Here is a 6535-nt window from a genome sequence, read left to right as displayed (position 1 = left end):
GCAATGGTGTGTGTTTCTGGAAAAAATAAGGAAGGTGCACAATAGATTATTCCAAAAATGAAGAAATGCTCAAATGAAAAAAATAATACAACCATGGCTAACAAGGGAAGTCAAAGCTAATGTAAAAGCAAAAGAAAGGGCAAACAACAAAGCAAAAAATGAGTGGGAACATAGAGGATTGGTAAGCTTTTACAAACCTACAGAGAGTAACCAAAGGAATCATAAGGAGGGAAAGATGAAATACGAAAGCAAGCTAACAAATAATATCAAAGTGGAAAGTAAAAATGTTTCCAAGTATATAGACAATAAAAGAGATGAGAGTGGATATAGGACCACAAGAAAATGAAGCTGGAAAAATAATAATGTGGGACAAGAAGATGGCAGATGAACTAAATTTTGCATCAGTGTGCCAGGTGTTGAAGGGTGTGAGAGAAGGGAAGTGGGTGCAGTTACTATTACAAGGGAGAAGGTGCTCAAAAAGCTGAAAGACTAAGAGGACATAAGTCTCCTGGACCAGATCAATTGCATCCGAGGGTTCCGAAAGGGTAACGGTAGAAATTGTGGAGGCATTAGTAATGATCTTTCAAAAATCATTGGACTCTGACATGGTGCCAGAGGACTGGAAAGTTGCAAATGTCACTCCACAATTTAAGAAAGGAGGAAGGCAGCAGAAAAGAAATTATAGACCAGTTAACCTGACCTCAGTGGTTGGGAAGATATCGGAGTCAATTGTTAAGAATGCGGTTATAGAATACTTGGATAAGGTAGGGAAAAGTCAGCATGGTTCCTTTGAGGGAAAATCTTACCTCAAAAAACTTCTGGAATTCTTTGAGGAGATTTAAACGAGGCACAACTGCGCAGGCGCATGGACGTCATTGAGTTAGACTGGCTGGAAGAATTTAAAAAGAAGATAGCTTTATAGAGCAGGCATTGGAGTAGAGGGAGTTAGAGTAAGAGGTCCTTGGCTTAACAAGGCTTTGGGGATAACAGGTCGAGGCGAGGTAAATTACTTATGAAGAATAGGAATAGAAAGTATGTCTGTGAGGCTGGTGTTCCATACTGGGTGTCAGATGTGGGAAGTCTGGGAGACTTCCAGCCTCCCGGACGACCATGTCTGCACCAAGTGCATTGAACTGCAGCTCCTTAGGGACCAGATTGCGGAACTGGAGATGCAGCTCGATGATCGTTGTCTGGTCATGGAAAGAGAGGAAGTGATAGATAGGAGCTATAGGTAAGATGTCACACCAGGACCTTGGGAGACAGATAAGTGGGTAACAGTCAGGAGAGGGAAGGGCAAGAGTCAGATACTAGAGAATACCCCAATGGCTGTCACCCTTAACAATAAGTATTCCCGTTTGATTACTAATGGGAGGGATGTCCAACCTGGGGGATGCAACAGTGGCTGTGCCTCTGGCACAGAGTCTGGCCCTGTGGTTCAGAAAGGTAGGGAAAGGAAGTGACAGGGGACTCTATAGTTAGGGGGTCAGACAGACAATTCTGTGGACGCAGGAAAGAAACATGGATGGTAGTTTGCCTCTTAGGTGCCAGGGTTCGGGATGTTTCAGATCGCATCCATGATATCCTGAAGAGTGAAGGTGAACAGCCTGGGATTGTGGTACATATTGGTACCAATGACATAGGTAGGAAAAAGGAGGAGGTCCTGAAAACAGACTACACGGAGTTAGGAAGGAAGTTGAGAAGCAGGACCTCAAAGGTAGTAACCTCGGGATTACTGCCTGTGCCACGTGACAGTGAGTATAGGAATAGAGTGTGGTGGAGGATAAATGTGTGGCTGAGAGAATGGAGCAGGGGGCGGGGATTCAGATTTCTGAATCATTGGGACCTCTTTTGAGGCAGACGTGACCTGTACAAAAAAGGATGGATTACACTTGAATCCGAGGGGGACCAATATCCTGGCAGGGAGGTTTGCTAAGGCTACTGGGGAGAGTTTAAACTAGAATTGCTGGGGGAGGGAACCAAAATAAAGAGATGGAGGAAGGGGCAGTTTGGTCACAAACAGAGAAAGCTTGCAGGCAGTGTGAGAGGAAGGATAGGCAGGTGATAGAGAAGGTGAATTTATTAGGTACCCTATACAAGGCTTATTGAGAAAGTAAGGAGGTATGGGATCCAAGGGGATCTTGCTTTGTGGATCCAAAATTGGCTTGCCCACAGAAGGCTAAGTAGATGGGTCATACCTTGCATGTAGGTCGGTGACCAATAGTGTGCCTCAGGGATCTGTTCTGGAACCCCTTCTCTTAGTGATTTTTTTAAAATGCCTGGATGAGGAAGTGGAGAGATGGGTTAGTAAATTTGCTGATGACACAAAGGTTGGGGGTGTTGTGGATAGTGAGGAGGGCTATCAGAGGTTGCAATGGGACATTGATAGAATGCAAAACTGGGCTGAGAAGTGGCAGATGGAGTTCAACCCAGATAAGTGTGAGGTGGTTCATTTTGGTAGGTCAAATATGATGACAGAATATAGTATTAGTGGTAAGACTCTTGGTAGTGTGGACGATCAGAGGGATCTTGGGGACCGAGTCCAAGGACTCTCAAAGCTGCTGCACAGGTTGACTGTGGCATATGTGGCACATGGTGTATTGGCCTTCATCAACCCTGGGATTGAGTTCAAGAGCTGAGAGGTAATGTTACAACTATATAGGATCCTGGTCAGACCTCACTTGGAGTTCTGTGCTCAGTTCTGATCACCTCACTACAGGAAGGATGTGAAAACTATAGAAAGGGTACAGAGAATATTTACAAAAATGTTGCCTGGATTGGGGAGCATGCCTTACAAGAATAGGTTGACTAAACTTGGCCTTTTCTCCTTGGAGCAAGGAAGCATGAGAGGTGACCTGATAGAGGTGTATAAGATGATGAGAATCATTGATCGTATGGGTAGTCAAGGGCTTTTTCCCAGGGCTGAAATGGCTAACACGAGAGGGTACAGTTTTAAGGTGCTTGGAAGTAGGTACAGAAAGGATGTCAGGGATAAGTTTTTTATGCAGCGAGTGGTGAGTGCGTGGAATGGGCTGCCAATGACTGTGGTAGAGGCAGATATAATAGGGACTTATAAGAGACTCCTGGATAAGTACGAGGAGCTTAGAGGGCTATGGGTAACCGAGGTAATTTCTAAAGTATGTACATGTTCCGCACAGCATTGTGGGCCAAAAGGCCTGTATTGTACTCTAGGTTTTCTATGTTTCTAGATTTCATGTAGAATAGATAAAGGGGATGCAGTGGATATTGCATATTTGGACTTTCAGAATGCCTTCGACATGGTGACACATATGAGGGTGTTTACCAAAGATAAGAGCCTATTCTATTACAGGAATGATTAGAGAACTAGCTGATTAGTAGGGGGCAGCAAGTGGGAATAAAAAGATCCTTTTCTAGTTGGCTGCCAGTGACGAGTGGTTTTCTGCAGGGGTCAGTGTTGAGACCACTTATTTTTATGTTGTATATCAATGATTTAGTTAATGAAATAACTGGCTTTGTTGCCAAGTTTGCAGATGATATGAAGATTGGTGGAGGAGCAGGTAGTGTTTAGCAAACAGTCAGCTACATAAGGACTTAGGTAGATTAGGAGAATGGGCAAGAAGTTGCAAATTAAATACAGTGTTGGAAAATACATGGTTATGTATTTTGGTAGTACAAATAAATGTGCAGACTATTTTCTAAATGGGGAGAAAATCCAAAAACCTAAGATGCAAATGGACTTGGGAGTCCTTGTGCTGGACACCGTAAAGGTTAACTTGCAGTTTGAGTTGGTGGTGAGGAAGGCAAATGCAATGTTAGCATTCATTTCAACAGGTCTGGAAAGCAAGAGCAGGGGCATGATGGTGAGGCTTTATAAGGCACTGGCGAGGCTTTAGCTTGAGTATTGTGAACAGTTTTGGGCTCCTCATCTCAGAAAAAATGTGCTGGCATTGGAGAGAAATGTTTGATAGCTCTGGATCTGTACTCGCTGTAATTTAGAAGGATGAGGAGGGTTCTCATTTAAACCTTTCTTTTGAATGTTGAAAGGCCTTGACAGAGTAGATGTGGAAATGATCCACTTAAACCTGATCCACATAAATCATTTCATAATATTTTCAGATTTCATTAGTTTCCTATGTTCCGTTTTCTCGTGTGACTCTTCAGTCGGTGGTACCGGCTAAGAATCAGCCCGTCCACTGGGCCGCAAAACCTCAGAACCCTCAAAGCATGCTTATCTTCTAGGCCATGTCCTTGGTATATCAAAAAGCAGTTGGCTGTGAGCCCCTGGGAGCAGCTACCACCATCATAAAGAACTGAAGTCTGGTTAGCATCTTCAACAGAACCTCATCCGTTCTGAAAAGAAAAAGAGAAACAAGGGTAGAAATTAAGCTTTTTTCAAAGATGAACAAATCAGAGTTGCAATTTAGTGTATTTGTGACTCTGTCTCTGTCTACCTCATAGGGGATAGTATAAACTGTTAAATAGCCACCTCCTACTCCCAAGATACCATTATGGTTCAATATTCTGCCAACACTCATAATGACCATTATTCACAAGCTTCCAAAGTCACAAACAAAATCTTGTATGTAAATAAACATAATTTGCACATGACTGAACACAGTATCAGCAGCAAGAGATTGGTCATAGAATTAGCTGAGGCAGAAGTTGACTCTTCGTGTGAACTTTTGTTCCCTGACTCTAGAAAGAGCAAGGGATTTGAGGAAGAAGAATAAATGTGAAATCTGACAAGGCAGGAACCTGTTTTCAGATGTAGCACACAGGGGGCCTGGATCATGGAAAGATGTTACCATGTGGGGTCAAATGGACAGAAAAATGCTGGCCTTCATTTGTTGAGCGAATAAACAGCGATGGCAAGCTAAAATGAAGAAAAACACAGCTATGTTCAAATAGGAAGCAAATGATACAGTATATCAAACCTTCAAGGAGGGAGAAATGGTAAGCTGAAATGCAGAGAAGAAAACCAACTAAAAAAGCTGAAAATGTTATGAATTGATTTGTGTTGATCTGATTTATGTGTTTGCTTACTTGTGAGCAAGTTTGGGAAGACGGAAATAATCAACTACTCTTAATTATTCCGATCGTTTTATTTTCTATTTCCCTTTATCCTATAAGGAGATATTTGAATTCAATCTGTCTGATGGACATCCTGTATGCTTCAAATAGTACACAGCTGTAATACCCCTTTCCTTTCAGTTCCCTTTGCATTCCATGATGATGACTCATTTCATTTCCGTAATGCACCTGCTTACTAGTGAAGCTATCCTCCCTACATTCTCGGACATTCTCCAATGACACCATTCTTGTTGGCAGAATCTCAAATGGCAACAAGGAGGCATCTAGGAGTAAGATAGTTCAACTGGTTGAGTGCTGGAGATCGCAATCTCCATCAGCACAGGTGCACAACAGGGCTGTCTGCTTAGCCCCCTGCTCTACTCACTTTACACTTATGACTGTGTGGCTAAGGACAGCTCCAATGCCATATTCAAGTCTGCTGATGACACCACTGTCATCGGCTGAACAAGAAGTGGTGATGAATCAGCATATAGGAAGGAGATTGAAACGCTGGCTGAGTAGTGCCACAACAACAACCTTTTACTCAATGTCAGCAAGATCAAGGAGCTGATTATAGTCTTCAGGAGAAGGAAACCAGAGGTCCATGAGCCAGTCTTCATCAGAGGATCAGAGGTGGAGAGGGTCAGCAACTTTAAATTCCCAGGTGCTATTACTTCAGAAGACCTGTCCTGGGCCTGGCACATGTGCAATTACAAAGAAAGCATGAGAACGCCTCTACTTCCTTAGGAGTTAGCAAAGATTTAGTATGACATCTAAAACTTTGACAAACCTCTATAGATGTGTAGTGGAGAGTATATTGGCTGGCTGCATTACAGACTGGTATGGAAACACCAACGCCCTTGAAGAGAAAATCATACAAAAATTAGTAGATATGGCCCAATCCATCACAGGTAAAGCCCTCCCAACCATTGAGCACATTTATATGAAATGCTGTCACAGGAAAGTTGTATCCATCATTAGGGACCCCCACCACCCAGTACATGCTCTCTTCTCACTGCTGCCATCAGGAAAAAGATTCAGGAGCCTCAGGATTCACACCACCAGGTTCAGGAACAGTTACTGCCGCTTAACCATCAGGCACTTGAACCAAAGGGGATAACTTCACTGAACTTCAGTTGTCTTATCCTTGAAATATTCTCACAACTTTCAAGATTCACTTTCAAGTACTCTTCATCTCATGTTCTCCATATTTATTGCTTATTTATTTATTATTATTATTTCTTCTTTTTATATTTGCACAATTTGTTGTCTTCTGCACTCTTTTGAACACCCTTGTTGTGCAGTCTTTTATTGATTCTGTTATGGTTATTATTCTACAGATTTGTTGAGTATGCCCTCAAGAAAATGAATCTCGGGGTTTTATATGGTGACATATATATGTACTTTGATAATAAAATTTACTTTGAACTTTGGTGTCACAAGAACATTGCACTCAGTTGCAGCAGGACCAAGGATGATGTGGAGG

The sequence above is a fragment of the Hypanus sabinus genome, chromosome 6 (genome assembly GCF_030144855.1).
Source record: "Hypanus sabinus isolate sHypSab1 chromosome 6, sHypSab1.hap1, whole genome shotgun sequence".
Taxonomy (NCBI): Eukaryota; Metazoa; Chordata; class Chondrichthyes; order Myliobatiformes; family Dasyatidae; genus Hypanus; species Hypanus sabinus.
The sequence above is the reverse complement of the archived record's forward strand: the minus strand, read 5'-3'. Positions refer to the sequence as shown.